The sequence below is a fragment of the Peromyscus leucopus genome, chromosome 13, assembly GCF_004664715.2.
Source record: "Peromyscus leucopus breed LL Stock chromosome 13, UCI_PerLeu_2.1, whole genome shotgun sequence".
NCBI lineage: Eukaryota > Metazoa > Chordata > Mammalia > Rodentia > Cricetidae > Peromyscus > Peromyscus leucopus.
The window spans coordinates 42,262,605-42,279,937 of NC_051074.1; the positions used below are offsets into that span (position 1 = coordinate 42,262,605).

Consider the following 17,333-nt stretch of genomic DNA (forward strand, 5'->3'; position numbering starts at 1 on the left):
AGACATGGATTTTGCACAATGACATAGCCTGGCACAAGTAAACACCTAATGTAGAGAATCATGTTAGCACCATGCAGTACAAAGTACCTAGAAGGTTTTTTTGTTTGTTTGTTTGTTTGTTTTTTTTAATAGATTTTAGTATGGGCAAGCAAGAAAACTTGGAGGTAAGGGAATTTGATAAACTTAAGTTTGTTCCTGGAATCTATATGGGGGAAGAAGAGATCCAAGTTCCTCAAAGTGTCCTTTGACCTCCACATGTGAAATTGTATGTGTGTTCCACATCGCACATATGCACATAAAATATGTATTTTTTAAAAAAAAGTTTTAATGAAAACTTTGAACATACTAATAGATCTGAGGTGCCACACATGAGGATCTTTGGGAAATGAGTCAAATTGTGTTGGAACCTGGTGAAGTGTCCCTGCTGTCAGCTACAGAACATTCAATGATGTTGGCACCCATAGTGATGTGAAAGGAAAAAAATTGTGCCTGGTGGCCTGGGTGCTGTAGATACAGAGGATTCCCACCAGAAAACAGAATTCACTGCAGTCCATTGTTTCTCTGCATGCTGCTAAGAGACATGGGCTGGAGGCTGAGAGGGCAGGCTACAAAACAAAGAAAGGTCTCCAAAACAGGAGGAAGTAAGACTTTGTTGGATCTGAAGATCCAAGATGTTGTGAGATGGAAAACCAGATTAAAATTAAGCTGGGCCTGGAGACCTGACTCAGCAGTTAAAGACTTTTCTGCTCTTGCAAAGTACCTGGGTTTGATTTCCAGAACCCACATGGCAGCTCACAAACACCTGAAACTCCAGTTTCAGGGGATCGTAGGCCTTCTTTTGGACCCTGGAGGTACTACCCAGGCACACGGCACAAATATATACATGCAGGTAAACATTCATAAAAAAAATTTTATGTGCTTTTTCTTTGGCTTTTTAATCTTGTTTGTGTGGTCCTATTCCAGTTAGTTTTTATTTTATATTATTGTATTTTATTGTTATTCTTTAGACACCTGTGGTCTAAGGAAAGACAGAAAGAGCATGAATTCAAAAGGGAGGGGAGGTAGAGAGGTTCTCAGAGGAACTGGGGGAGGGAAACCATAATAAGAATATATTGTATGAAAACAAATCCATTTTCAATTTAAAAAATATGAAAATACAGAAAGTATTTTAAACTCTTTTGTAACTATATGAAATGTAGTGAAGAGTATCATATTCAATAATATATAGACAAAAGCATGGGAATTAGCCTATGGTTTAGAAAAAAAATACTTATTCTAGGAATATATTGTATGAAAAAAAATATATCCCCCACTGATGCAACACTAAAATTTTGTGAGACTTTGAAAGACCAAATGTAGTTTGTTGTAGTCAAAACAGCCATCTGAAGAATTTAAGTGTACCTTCCATAATGCTTTCAATAAAGTGAACATATGTATTTATCTGTTTATATATACTTTTGAGGTGGTTAGGAGTGGAGCATCTCAAAAACACTAGTGGATCAAAGTAGAGAAAGCACTGATAGGAAAGACATATATGAGCATGGGTGTCAGTACAGAGACTCAACCATAACTGCAAGATTTAAAATAGTTTATAATCACCAGATTCACCAGAACTAACCATGACAGAGATAGACCTGAAATAAAACAAGGGCCAAAGATACAAAATCAGAGCACAGGAGCTATGATTTAGGTGCAACGGCTTAGGCATTACAGTTTGGGTGGGTGATATCATTGCTATGCTTTGGGTGTTATTATGATCTTCAGCTAAGTTAGATGCTCTAGTTAAGGTGTTACATTTTAGATGCTACAGTTTAGGCCCTATGGTTTGAGCACTATACTTCCTGTTCTGTAACTTTGCTCTATAGTTTGGACAATATTGTTTAGACATTATGATTTAGATGCTATGGTTCGATATTATAGTTTAGGCGCTCTGGTTTGGATGCTGATACTTGGGTGCAAGGGTTTGGGCAATATGGTTTAAATGCTACCATTTGGCTCAATATTTTAAATGGTAGGGCTTAGAGGGATTTTTGTAACCTGTTGTGGCAGCATTTTTCTTTTCCTTGACAATGTCCATTCCTAGAATAAGTATTTTTTTTCTAAACCATAGGCTAATTCCCATGCTTTTGTCTATATATTATTGAATATGATACTCTTCACTACATTTCATATAGTTACAAAAGAGTTTAAAATACTTTCTCTGTGTGTGTGTGTATGTATAAATTTTACATAATTTATATTTTCAAATGAATTTGCCTTGTATTCTGTGACTTTAGGTACTGTGGTGATTGGATATTTTAATTAGTAAGCAAAACTCATTATTTATTGACATAATGGATTCTAAGAAGGCTTAATCTAGTCATATTTTAATGATGGTGTTGTCATTTTATTTTATGATTATTTGTTTTTAATTGTCTAATACTTCATTATGTATTATGCTAATTATTTTCTTCTTTGAAATTTATATATATATATATATATATATATATATATATATATATATTGTTTCTTGATCATATCAACCCCTTACACTCTCTCTCTTATCTTCCCTTCATAAAATTCCCACTGAGTCTAATTGGTGCTGGCCATATATGGGGTTATCCAGTGGAGATGACAATCTACAGTAGTCACTCCCCAGAGAAGAGTGACTCTCTTCCTCTGAGCAGCCTCAACTGTCAATATCTCCTTAGCTACAGTAGACACTTATGAACCCTTCCTTTATCCATGCTGGAGGGTTGACTGGTGGTCTGTGACAGTCTTGTGCATGCAACTAGAACTGTTAATAGTTCATGGGTGCTATTTCCTGACATGTCCAGAAGACATTCTTCATCATTTTAATGTATTTAAATACTTGTATTTATCTTACTAATATTGATTTGAGTTCTTTGTACAACAATTAAGAAATTATAAACAATACCTTTGTGTACCCTATGATTAAAAATGAAAAACTATTATTTTATCTCTATAGAATAAATCATTATTGTGTTATGGTCTTTATCTCCTAAGCCTTCAATTGCTTTCTGGCTTCATAAAAGTAATGTTTGACATTTGATTAACATTATATAGATTCTTTAATTAGAGCATTGAAATATTTTCTGGAAATATAATGACCATATTAAAAATAAACAAAATCTTAGCATAATAAACTTTTAGTTTTACTACTCACTTGGAAGTCTGTGCAGAGAATTCCTGCATCCCAAACTCTATTGTTATCATATTTATAGATAGATAGATATAGATCTATCTATCTATCTATCTATTTTTTAATTTTGTGTACACAGTTGCTCTTTTTCCATTCTGAATTTAGAAGAGTTACTGGGGAAGAGAGAGTCAATTTTCTTTGGGACTATGGCCACTGATAAGTTGCGCGTGATTCAGGGGATGGCCCTCTACCCATGCTCATAAAAGCTGTGTTAACTGGACTTACTGTGTTATAAAAATGAACATGGGGTGTCTGGAAGAAGTTGGAGAGCGATAACAGGGAATGAGAATGTTCAAAATATGTTGTATACATGCATAAAATTATAAAAGAACAAATTTAAATATATATTTTTTTAAATCTATATTTTATAAAACTTTTATCAATTTATAATGTGGATGATGCATTTTCCTAATTGCGGTAGTAATTTTTTTCCATTCTTCCTCTTCCTTTGCTATTGTAATGAGAAATTTTAAGCAGAAAGGAATGATCATGGGCCAGGTCAATCTCATGAGCCTGGAGTGGCTCACAAGAGACTTCTGATTTGCTGCCTGATATGGTTGTAATGTGCTAGTGCTGTCTCTAGTCAGGAACTCATCCTCCTGAGGGCAGTCAACTCTCCTAGCTATTGGAGATTCACAGTAGCAAGCATGCACTCTATCGTTGACTAAATGTCTAGGTTAAAGAGTCTTGTTTGCCCTCTACAGTGTAAGAGTCATGTTTACATCTGTTTAGGGTCAGGTAAATTCAACTGTGTCTCCACAGTTTCTGGAGATGAAAGGTGGCTGTAAAATGAGGTAAAGTTTCCTCAATATCTGAAAGCATACTGAAAATTTATATTGTTACAGTTTGGTATATCATGTTGTCTAGCACTATAAAGGATGGGTAATAAAACCAAAAGATATTTAAAGATCAAACACAATAAATCATCTCTACTATAACTATGAGGTATATAGTAAGACAATTTCTTAATATTAGATTGTTAGAAAATAACATTGATTAATTATCAAGTGTGTGTGAAATATTACCAAAATAATTAATTAGATCAAAGTAACAATGTATCATTTATTCCTTAAATAGTGCATGTTATTTACTGGCACAGAACTATATAATAGTACTAATTAGTGTTTCTGAGCATTTTTAAAGAGAAAATAGAGTATTTCTTTATTATCCATGAGAATTGGTTCCAGGGTCCCCGCAGAAGATAAAATCTGTGGATGCTCAAGTCCATTATGAAAATGGCCTACTATCCCCACATACACATCACACATCCTCATGTATATTTTAAATGACCTCTGGATTACTGGTAATACCCAATGCAATCTAAATACTATGGACATGGTTGTTTAAATGCATTGTTCAGGAACTAAAGATAAGAAAAATGTCTGGACATGTTCAAAACAGATGTAACATTTTCTGACTATATTTATACATCTTGATTAAACCTACAGATATAGTATTTGCAGGTATACAAAGAAAATAATGCTAGCATTTCTAAATAGAGAACCAAGTGCTTTAATTAGAAGGCACTGAAATTCCCCCATGCACTTCCTTTTTGACCTTTAAAGTTAGTTTAGTGACATTTATAAATGAAAAATATTTATAGTGTAGGAACAAAAATGTCTGTTGTTGACAAGAACAATCATTATCAACAGAGAATTTAATCCTCATTGCAAAATACAGTCATATTGTAAATGTAAAAATTTCCAAAGATTTAAACACTAGGTGATGGCTTTTGTTCTATGCTTTTCAATTATACTGTTTCAAACTCTATTTCTTAATTAAAAATTAGAACAAACTCTTGAATACTTGCACAAAATATAAGAATATACCTACAAAGTGAAATTTGATCATCTTTGTTCTCCATACACATCTGTAATCTCAATCTGCACATCACCTTCAAAATAACCTTCTGATGCAATAACATCAAACATGTGCTTTAAAAGCTGTTATCTTCATTGTCATCTAAATTAAAACAACAAAACTGCCACCATCTCCTCTTAATTCCACCATCACTACAAATATAGCAGGTAAAACCATGACACAGGACACAGGTTTGTTTCTGACTCTATATAGTATACTCATGCTCTCCCTTCCAAGTCAGTGTTCTATTCCAATGATCATCAACTGTTAAAATTCCACTTGAAACCCAAAGGCCACATTAAAAGTTATGCATATTAATCCTCTCCTGGTTCCTTTGGTTCACTGCAGTCATAAACGACCTTATATAATAGATATTTACATGCATAATTCATCAGTTCCTAAAACCCTTAAGGGCTGATCTTCCACATATATATCTTCTGTAGTACTTAGCACAAAGCCTGTCTTACAGTTAGTCGGTTGTTTACTAATTCTGTTGCCTCAAGTTAGAGCATAAAATCTCCATGCAGGGGCATATTATTAGTTAAACATCAGAGTTGACAGCCCCCCAAACCTGTCACTTCCCCAAAAGAACAAGTAGCTGCTGTTAGAATTAACTTTTTCAGAACTTTAGAAAACACTCATAACAACCATAGGGCTCATAGCAAACCAGTCAATGTTTAATTAAGGAAGAGGCAAAATACAATCAATAAAAAATTGTGGCATTATTACTAAGCCTTATCCAACCCCCATCCTGAAGACCACAATCCTCTTTCTAAAGAGGAATTATACTGAGAAGAGCCAGGTTAATCAAAAAATCTTTGTGTGTGTTTGTTCTAACCTCTTTGTGAGCTGTTCAAAGACTGACACAATGCACCTTTGTCTCATCTCTCCTGGATACCACTTAGAACAGAGAATCATCAAGTATTGATCAATACACACATCAGTAAGGGAGTGAAAGTACAAACTACAGAGTGGAGGAAAAAACTGCTAAGTATATATCTGTTAAGAATTGATATGGTTATCTCCAGCATGTAAATACAGAACATATAAGAAACTTCAACAGCTCAAGAATAAAAAAAACAAGGCAAAATCTGGGAAATGGACTTAGATAGCTAATGTTCTGTGCTGGTTCAACTGAGTTGAAGGATGTTCAGACACTAATAAAGCACCATTTAAGGGTGTTTCAGGAAGTGATGAGCATCTCAATGAGCAGGCTTAAACTCATTATTCAGGTGGGCATCATCCAATCTGTTGAGGATCGAGGTAGGTATAACAAAAAGGAAACAAGGGTGAATGTGCACTCTACTTCAGTTAGATACCAGTGTTCTCAGTTGTCCAGATCTGGGTTTGGTCTAGAGTTGTGCCACCATCTTTCTTGGGCCTGAATCTTGCAGTGCTTAGACCATGGAACAACTCTGCCTCCATGGATGTGTGAATAAATTCATTATAATAAATGTCTTTTTAAATATGTCTACATATCTTATACAGGTCTGTTTTATGATTAATACCAATTAACTAATGTATATTCTTCAAAAGAGGACATGCAAGTGTGTAAGAAAAACACTAACAGATGCTTAACACCATTAGTTATTAGGAAAATGCGATTAAAAATGTGAGAATCACTTTACATCCTCTGGGATGACTTAGCAAAACACAAGGGGGGGGGGAATCCATGCATTGGAATGGAATGTTAGAACTATGTTGGTAGGAATGTGAAGTAATGTGACCACCATGAGAAACGCCTTCCTAGGATCTCAAAGCATTAAACCCGTGTACAAAGTATCAATGGACGTACTGTTTGAATTCCTACCTTCAAATATTTTACACATACCTATAAAAGTGGAATTGCTTTATTATATGCCATCTATGTTTAACTTTTAGAGGCAAAGAATTTGTGCTTATGACAGAATTTTGATGAGGTAAATGTACTGAAAATCAAACAATGAAAATGGTTAAATTGACAAATTCATGCTTCTTAGATTTGCCTGTGAAGAAAATATAATGCATTGATCCTATATCCTAGTAGGATATGTAGCATTTACACAATAAGAACTGGACATATATAACTTCTGAGACCTTGGGGAGTTCAGTTTCAAAGTCATGAATGTTTTATAAACAACTAGCTCTTTCAGAATTGTTTCATGTATATCAGTTATTCATTGTGAATGTAGCAAAAATAATTAGTAAAACACAGTTGTGCACTGATGATACTCCACACTGACTGAATATACTCTCAAGATATCCTTAGAATAGCAACAACTTAATTTTGCTTAAAATGTCTAATTTATATTTTAAAAAAATTATTAAATAATGCCTAAGGATAATAGAATATATTAACTTCAAGAAATAGTACTTATGTTCATCATTAGGTAGCTGACTGGGGTCACTATCAACTGATTAAATTCAAATTTAAATGAAAACTGGAGCATATGCTGATTTCTAATATCTATACACTACATTCTCTATCATCAAAAACAACCTAATTACTTTCTTGGATATCAAAACAAGTGTGACATTAATATGATTAGTTTAGGAAAACGGTAGTCATGCTTAATGAAAATTAGGTCAATTCTGTCAGTATTATGAGAAAAGGAGTTAATTATGTGAACAGAATGGGTAAATGTACTTCTACATATATTAATTCAGCACACATTTCTTTGAATAATCACCCCTATGTGGTGAAGTTATTCATGGTATGTGAAATGTCTATGCTTATTCTCATTCTACAACATATTCCACTGAAGTGAGGTTTTAATTATTCCTGCAGTAGATGCCTACACATCCCCTGTCTAGCTAGCTCACCCAGCCATAAACCATGTAAAAAAGCAGTAGTTGCTGGACCATATTATACTCCAGATATGTCTGAATATTTGGTCATAGGTTGAGACACTATCTACAGTGCCATCCAGTGGTGGGGCAGTTGGAATATGTTCAAATCAGGAACACAAAATACTTACAAACTCAATTGACATCCTTATACAAAAACCTAATGAAAGTTTACACCCACTCCACGATGTGAGCCCTGGGCCATCTCAAAAGCAGAGAGTACAAGTGTAGTATTTTCCCATCTGCTGGCTCCTCACTCTGAATATTGCTGCGACATTTGAGCAAACAAATAAGGAGCCTGTTTGGGTCTGGTACTTTACAGTGTTTTGTTAAATAGTCCAAACAGATAGCAGCAATAATAACAAATATTAAAGTCAGCTACTTCTTCCACATTTTGTCCAAAATCAATTCAGTTCTGCTATGATATTTGAATTCAGGTGGTCAGGTCTTAGTGAGTGTCTTAGTCTTTCTGTACAGCTGTAACAAAGTACCTGAGCAGGGTAGTCTGCACAGAAAAATCTGTTTTTAATATTACTAGGAGCTTCTCTTAGAACTATGGCAATGTGTTCAAAGTCAAAGTCTAGTAACACTTGGTGGCGGCAAGATTTAAGTTTAGATTTCAACCTCCAACTTCAAGTTTCCTATCACTTAGAGAAAAGACCTGCAATGAAAAGGTATGTAACATTGCACAAGGATTCGGTCTCCCAGCTCTGAGTCACGTGAAATATTAGCAGAATCCTGCTCCTATAGACTTAAGAAATATATGAGCAACTCCATATGATACATTGAACATTAGAAAAGTGTACTATCTTTATAATTTAAATACATTAATATTTGATTTTTCAAAACACACAGAAACCTCTAAAAATTCTATTTCTGGCGAGGTGGTGGTGGTGGTGGCGCACGCCTTTAATCCCAGCACTCGGAAGGCAGAGGCAGGCGGATCTCTGTGAGTTCGAGGCCAGCCTGGTCTACCAAGTGAGTTCCAGGAAAGGCGCAAAGCTACACAGAGAAACCCTGTCTCGAAAAACAAAAAACAAACAAACAAAAAAAAAAATTCTATTTCTGAAATGTTCAGACTAGCTGGGCAGTGGTAACACACATCTTTAATTCCACACTCAGGAGGCAGAGGCAGGTGGATCTCTGAATTTGAGGCCAGTACGGACTATGGAATGAGTTCCAGGACAGCCAAGGCTTCACAGAGAAATCCTAAATAAGCAAATAAATAAATAAAATGTTGAGAATCATCAATTATTGGGAAAACATAAATGAAACCACTCTGAGACATCACAGAAAGTGGAAGGAAGTCTATAATAAAGGAGTCAGCAGGTTCAATGTGTGGCAAAGGCCCAGGCCCTGCTTCCAAGGCCTCTATCTTCACAGGCCAGGGAGGACATGAAGAGAAACAGGCCCCCTGCTATGTGAAGTCCCTTTTATAAATGCTCTAATGTACATGTAAGGGAGGAGCCCTCATGACCTAATCTGTCAATTGCTATTATCAAAAGAACTATAGTTATGTGATGATAAAAGCATGAAAAATGGGGGAAGAAGATCATTGCACAATGTTTGAAGGAATGTAAAATAGTGCAACCATTATGGACAACACTACCAAGATTCCTTAGATATTAACATTAGAAGTGCCATGTCATCTAGCAATCCTACTAGCATTGCACATACTCATAGGAAATAGTGTAAGTATTCCAGAAACATCTGCACTCGCTTGCTTACTTTAGCATTGTTCATAGTAGTCAAGAAATAGGAACAACAAAGATGCCCAACAGCTGGAGAGTGGATAAAGAAGATGTAATGTGCAAATATGCTATTCAAATACACAAAATTGCACGTTTGTGCTGTAGTGAGCACTACAGACAATAATTAGATCCTGTCATTTGAGACAGTATAAATGAACCTGAAGACCACTATGTTCACTTAGATGAGCCAGGCCTTAGAAACACAAGTGTCACATGATCTGACTCATGTGGAACTATAAAAATCATGTGAGGTTGAAAATAGAAGAGCTATCAAAGGATTTGAGAGAATAAGATGATGGGGTAGAGGAGATGGAGAATGATTAATCAATGGACACTAGGCTATACTTTAAACAGGAGTAAGATTCTGGTGTAGATGAAGAAATTAATATTTTCAAATGCCGGAACTTTAAATATTTCACCATAAAGAAATGACAAACCTTTGAGGAGATACTTTTATGGTTAATTTGACTTAAACCTGAAATAACATGTGTACTGAACCATTACATGATATCTCATTCATTTATATACTGTGTTTTTTATCATGTTAAGACATTAAATTTAACAAAGTTGAAGAATACCTCATAGTCTTTAATGGGTAAAATTCAATGTGACAGGAAACCAGTTTATTAATCGAAATCTAAGCAAAGGTACTTGCTGTCACCACTTTGTATAAACTCAATTATAGGAAGGAGGTTCTGTTGCTGGCCATCACCGTGTCAAGTGAAACATTTCAGACTTTGCTGCATATATTCTCTCTTATGTAAAATTTAGATCTAAAAAAGACGCAAAAGTAGGAAGGTGACTACTGAAACGTTTTGAAGGAAGCACAATCCTGCTGTATCCTTTCCATCATCAGCAATACCATAAGCCTTCTAAATGGCTGAGAATCAGCATGCACAGCGGCTATGTGGACAGTCTCAAGATGTAATAAGATGTGCAGAAAACCTGTGAGCAGCTATGATGCTGCAAGATAAACTTAGACTAAAAGTAGATGCTATTTAACATTGATTTTAAAATTACAGCAAGAAGTGCTTTTCTTACTAACCCTTGGAGTGGCTGCATTTGTATAGGGATACTTTATTGCATCATAAATTATTCCATGTGGGGTTTGAAGATGTTTCTCTCCTTCTCTCATTGTTTTGCATAGTCACCTTTAAAACCTGACTCTTGCATTTGAAAGGGTTTACTGAGTAAAATTCAAAGTGACAGAAAACCAATTCCTCAGTGGCTGTCTAAGCAGAGGCAGCAGAGGTCCCCAGTGCTCTCATGGGAGTTCCACGGGAAGAAGCCGCTGATGGTGGCCACCATCGCGCACATTATTATGTGATATTATGAAGAAATAAGCCAAACTCATAAAATCAAATATTGCATATTTCTCTCACACATGAAATGCAGACTTAAAAGAACATGAAGAAAGAAAGGCGACTATCTGTGAACACAGAGAGGACCAGTTGGATCAGGCAGTGAAGATGAGAGTGTGGAATAAATGGCTGGGAGGGTTGGGGTATTGTACATGTTCAACGTACCTGGTATACATGTGTAAGAATACCATAACGAAGCTCGTTAATTTCTGCAATGAAAAGTGTAGACTATCAGAAGATTCTGAAGGGTGGTTTTGTCAGATACATTTTCAGTTGTAATAGTACCAGGTCCTAGTAGACTTCACATGGTCTTTCAGGAAAATGTAAATTAGGATAGTGATGTCAGATATGTTGAACATAACAAGTTCTAATGTAAAAGTTTTTTAAAAAATGGAAGTAAAGAAGACAAGTTGAATTTACAAGCAAAAGGGTGGTAACTGGAGTGGAGTTATTCAAAAGTTGAGCTAGTACCTTGAACCTCCTGCCCTGTCTAGTTAAACTCCAGCATCCAGAGCTCAATTGTCAGAGTCTCTCAGAGAGCCCCATGGCCTGCAAGAGCTGAAGCAGCTTGGGGCCAGAAAGAAGCAGAAGAAATAGCTGCTTGGCCTTGAGTCTCATCTTCTCCACACACATCCTTTGATGGATAGATCAGAAGTGCCTAGGAGAGGCCCCATGCCACAGTAGTCAAGAAGAAATATCCAGGCAGAGTCCTCAGAGACACACTCAGAAGAAAGGGAAAGAGTGACCAAGTAGCTCCCTCGCAATTCACCAGTGAAATTCATTTAAACACTGTCAGGTCTAAAACATGCATTGCTATTTTCCCAACATGTTTATTTCTCTAATTATTAAAGATTTAAGTGTGTACTATAAAAGATTTTTAAAATATGCAAAGATGCATCAAAGAAAGTGAGACTCACTGTTAATCATGGGGCTCAAAAATAGTTATGTTTAACATTTGGAAGATTTAAGAAAATGATTCCTTCCTTCTGTATTTTTTCCTCAGCTTTGCTTATATTAATAGTTAAAGGGATTATGGTGCATGAAAACTTGCTTCTGTTTTACTATCTAGTTTAATGTCAGGATCATTATTCATGATACATGTGTACATGTTTGGCTCTTTAATTAGTGACATTTTGGTCTTCTATGTTAAGTTGGGATTTAAACATGTTCATTTTTCCATCTAAATACTTGCTAGCTGCTTAAACGTGTTTTAATTATTGCAGAGTTAAATACATTTTAGTTGCTCAACATACTGCATATTTTTTTATGTAAAGTCAGTCAATCTCTATTGCTCTCCATTATGGAATTATTTTTGCCATATTTATATATTTTGTTTTTCTGGAAATGTTTCTTGATTTTTAACCAAATTACAAAAAGGTTTTGTAGGTTTGTCCCCATAGTCGGGATGGTAATATCCAGCTGACTTTAAACGGCATAAACCTGGTTTCATCAGCAAAGACAGTTGCAAATTGTCCTGATTTTCCCTACATTCCCTCTATTACCTGCTTGTAAGTTATTTTGCTTTTGAATCAAGAATATTCTGGATTTGATCCATGCCTTTGGGGAAATTTAAAGATGTATGAATATTATTTCCCACAAACAAGTCTTTTACTAAATTAATCCTATTTAACTTTTTCATCAATAATGGTGTATTATCCAGTTGCCTTAAGTGCATGTAACATCAAATTTAGCAACTGAACTACTTTAAACAAATAGTAGATAGTGCTAAGTACATTCACATTGTGCAAACACATGTAGGAACTCTTTGTAGCTTGCATAGCCCAGCATACCTTCCTTCATGCCATCATTAAATAAAATTTCGCATTTCCTCTTTCCTATAGTCCTTGTCAATCTACTTTGTTTTCATCAATTTGACTACTGATAGTAGCTCATGACCTAGAACCATGCACTGTTTAACTGTTAGTAAATGGATCTTTTCAGGTAGATCCTGTCATCAAATAATATCAATGTTGTAGCATGTGTCAGAATTTTTTCTTCTACAAAGCTGAATCATATTCCATTGAATGAATGTACTATATGTTTATGATATCATCTGTTAATGTGTACATGGGTTATACATTTTTGGCTATATGAATAATGTTGAAATGACTGTGGATGCAAAGATACCTCTCTGAAACCAAACTTCAAATTCTCTTAGATGTATACCCAGAAGTTGAATTGCTAGATCAAATCAATTGTTTTGATATATTTATACTATATTATTTTTTAAGTCACACTATATTATATTTTTTAAGAGTAGAAAATGGTCTTAATTTCCAAACATCCTTTGAAACATTTGTTTTTCATGGGTAAAAAATGATAGCTAAGTATAGATTGGACTGCAATTTCCTATTGATCAATGACAGTTTAATGTTTTTGTTGGCTATCTGTATATCTCGTATGGAGAAATGTCTATCCAGGTTCTTTGCCCACATTTGAAGTGACTTCTTCCTGATGTTTTTGTTGGTTATCACAGTAGTTATATCCTCATACAAGTTCTTCAAACAGTTCAAATATAAACCCCTATTAGACATACATTTTGAATATATTTTCTCCAAATAAGCCATATTTTTCCCAATGCTTTTTTTTCAGATAGTGATAAATAAAATAATCAGCTTCTTGAAATTTTATCTTTATCTACACGTATTTCTCATTTGCTAGCCCAGATATTTATAAATTATGTCAGTAACTTGACTCAGAATACCATCATGCCTGTATGCTCATATAGATGGGAATAAGTGTGTGTTCAAGTATGTAAAAATATATGCATGTATATATTTATAAGTTATTATATTGTGTAATATGCTATAAAAATAAACTTGAGAGGAAAATGTTGCCAGAGTGAATAGCAATGTGAAGAACCCCAACTCTTTCCCAAGCAAACCAATCATAAGTGAAGAGAATTGCTAATGCCTAAGGTAAACCATTTAAAGTCACTGAAAGTTGTACAAAGGAAGTGAACCAAATGAAGAGCAGTTATTTAAGAAAATATGTTGAATTTAATTAAGAAAAGTGAGAGGCTACAGTATTTGTGTTAAAATTCGATTCTAAAATCCTCAGGAGAAGTGTGGTAGTAATCCTATTCTACGCATACGTTACCAAGATGAGGTTCCATGCCTTTTTATAACCCAGGCCAGAGATCCAGTTTCTTATAGGCTAGGAAGGTCAAGGACGTTACTGTTGGGTAGTAGTTATACTTCAAATTCAAATAGTTAAAATTCTGGCCCCAGACAATATTGGTCCAGCTCCCTCTAAAGATGCATATACCATAACAGGAGACTAGTGCCACCATTATTAGGTACCCTATTCATCAAACAGGTATGCTACTCTAAGCAAGAAGCTACTGTTCTCTGGACTGTACCCAGCCATTCTACTCATGAAGTGGAACAATCCTCCAGAACAGAAAGCCCCCATGGCTCTATCTAAGGGGTCTGATTATGTATAGACCAAAGCACGGAGACAATTTAGGCATAACAATGCTGTAGAAAATGGTGGAGTCGGGGTGAGGGTTGGTAGTAAGCAATTAGGAGAAGGCTCACAGCCCAAAGACAACAAAAGTAAAACACATAAGAGAGGGAGATACTGCTAAAAACAAAAATAACACTTGGGGAGGGAGGAAGGCCCAGAGAGCACACAAACTATGATATGGCAAAGAGACTGAGATGTTAACTAGAAATAAACAGTGCAACAATTTCTGGCCTGAGATACTCCTTAAAATAATAGAACAGTCAGTCACCATTGTGAATACCTGAGTGTAAAACCAGGAAAAACACATAGACTATGAGAGGGGGAAAAAGGTAAAGAAATATACTATAAAATTAAAGCTGGAAGAACCTTGTAACTTAGGCATGGTTGGATACTCACATCTGGGCCCATGACTGCATCTTCTGCTGAGTGACTTCAAAAGCTGCACAGTGCAGAGAAGACTGACTACTGAATTATCGATACAGTCACCTAACAAATACAAAATTAAGCTATAGACCTGAAGGGAGAGGAGGAGAATCATTGCCCAGTTTCCATTTAACCATACCAAATGTCCAATTTATGGATAAAAAGATTTGAGGCACACAAAGAAATTAAGCAGAGTGATTCATTCACAGATCAAAATAGAGGCAGTGAGAACCCTGAGAGGTCGGAATATGGCGCTCACCAAAGAAGGGTTTCAAAAGAGTTATATAAATGAGTTCTTAAAACTGAAGAGTATTTTCAATAATTAAAACAATATCTGATGCCAGTAAAGATGTCATTAAAAAAATACAGACTTGATGAAAAGAAGGAATAGTAATTTCAGACTTTCACATACTGCTTATCTTGAACTGTTTAGGCCCGCCCCCCCACCACCACCCAGGAAGTGGGATTGGGACCCATCCCTGGTTCATAAGCCAGCTTTTTGGAGCCTAGTGCCTATGGTGGGACACTTGGCACAGACTTGGTGCAGGGAGGAGGGGCCTGGAACTGCCTCAACTGAGTGTACCAGGCTCTGCTGACTCCCCATGGGAGACCTTGCCTTGGAGAAGGTAGGAATGGGGGGTAGGTTAATAATAAAAATAATACATAATAACAAAAAAGGAAAAAATAAAAAATACTGTAATTTAGATGAAAAGTACACACTTGAAAGGTTTAATAGTAGGTTTTAAGTCGTCAGGAGAAACAACATACTTGAGGAAAGACAGACAGAATATGTAATTTGAAGAAAGCAATTAAAAGTACATTTACAAAGGTAAAGAAACCCCTGAAGAAATATGAGACACTATTCCCATTAACATCCATATACTGGGAATATCAAAAAGGGGGAATCCAGAAATGTCTATAAACATCTCAGATGTGACTTATTCATTTAAGAAACTCAAAGAACTCAGAATGGGAAGCAAATATTCACACCCACATAGTCTTAGAAATAACAGAAAAATCACACTGATAATTTAATGAAATCCCAAAATATTAACAGTTGACTTTGGATCTGAAATATTGAAAAGTATACATGACAAAGTCAATGTACTGATTTTTTTTAAAAAATCCATCAAAAAATTCACATTCATCAAGACTAAAAAACAAGTCAAAATTATAAATCTTAAAAAAAGAAAATTTATTGCTGGCAAATAAAGTTTTAGTAATAGTAAATATTGTTCTTCAAGTTGAGAGAAAGTAATATCAAGCATATATATATATATATATATATATATATATATATATATATATATACATTAATAACAAAAGACTACAAAGTAAGTCCAAAGGAAAATATTAATGGCATATTGCTTCTTTTCTTACCTAAGTTAAAAAGAAATTACATTAAATAGCCTGTAGAGACCATTTATTCTCATGGTTTTGTTCTGTAAAGTCACCAGCAGCATTCAATTAAGAAAGGCTTAGCCACATTTTTCTAGTGGGAAAACACAGTTAGGTCCCTGTGAGCCTCTGATTGCCACATTTTGTCAACAAATTGAAATATAACCTTGTTTCATATGGTTTTCTATTTAAACACATACCATTTTCACACACTATTTACCATATTAATTATGAATAATTATGTGCCATATGTCTTTCTAAGGAAATGAAGTAGGAGAGGCTAAACATGTTTCTGACACTGGATAATAACTACAGAACTCTTGTTGGATATCTCTGCTCCTCTTGCTCTAGCTTCATCCTATATTGTCATTACTACATCAGCACATTCTCAGGCCTCTTTATCCATGGTGTGGTGAACTGCCCCTTCCTTTCTCTGGGTGCACATAACACTGCCACCCCATGTTTGAATGGTGCTTAATGGCAGTTTGGCTGCAGTCTGTGGTGGAGACACAGTCATAAAAGAAAGACAGCCTTCTTTTTTATTAAGACAGCTCCTGAAACTGACCCAAGAAGAAATCGAAAATAGGAATTGGCATGCGATAAATAAGCCATAGCTAACTACCATAGACTAAACAGCTTAACCAGTATTTCTGGAGGTGAGAGACTAAGATCCACGTTTGTCAATGTTAGTCTCTCTCAAGACCTCTCTTATTGACTCATGTGTGGTCATCTTCACACTCTAGAAAGCTCACCCTCTGTGTGCACAGATACTTTCCCTTCCTAATACGGACACAAATCCCTTCTGACAAGGCATTCTCTATAGTTATTAAAACTTATTCATTTCTTTAAAGTCCCCATTTCCAAATAAAGTTACTTCAGAGTAAGGGTTTTAACAGACAGATTTAGAGAGGAAACACTTCAATCCTCTCAGTTTTCAATCTTTCAAATACCAGCAGAGTCTCCCTTCAGATGGAAACTAAGAAAATCATTAACTGTCTCCTGAAGCCCATTTCATTCTTAGAAAAAATTAAGGATCCTTTGCAT

At 35.3% G+C, this 17,333-nt stretch overlaps 1 protein-coding gene across 2 annotated transcripts in view; it reads right to left on the minus strand.

Annotated features, from left to right (window-relative positions):
* Window positions 1-17,333, minus strand: part of Spag16 (sperm associated antigen 16) — an 836,224-nt gene that overhangs the window by 375,958 nt on the left and 442,933 nt on the right. The window lies entirely within an intron of this gene.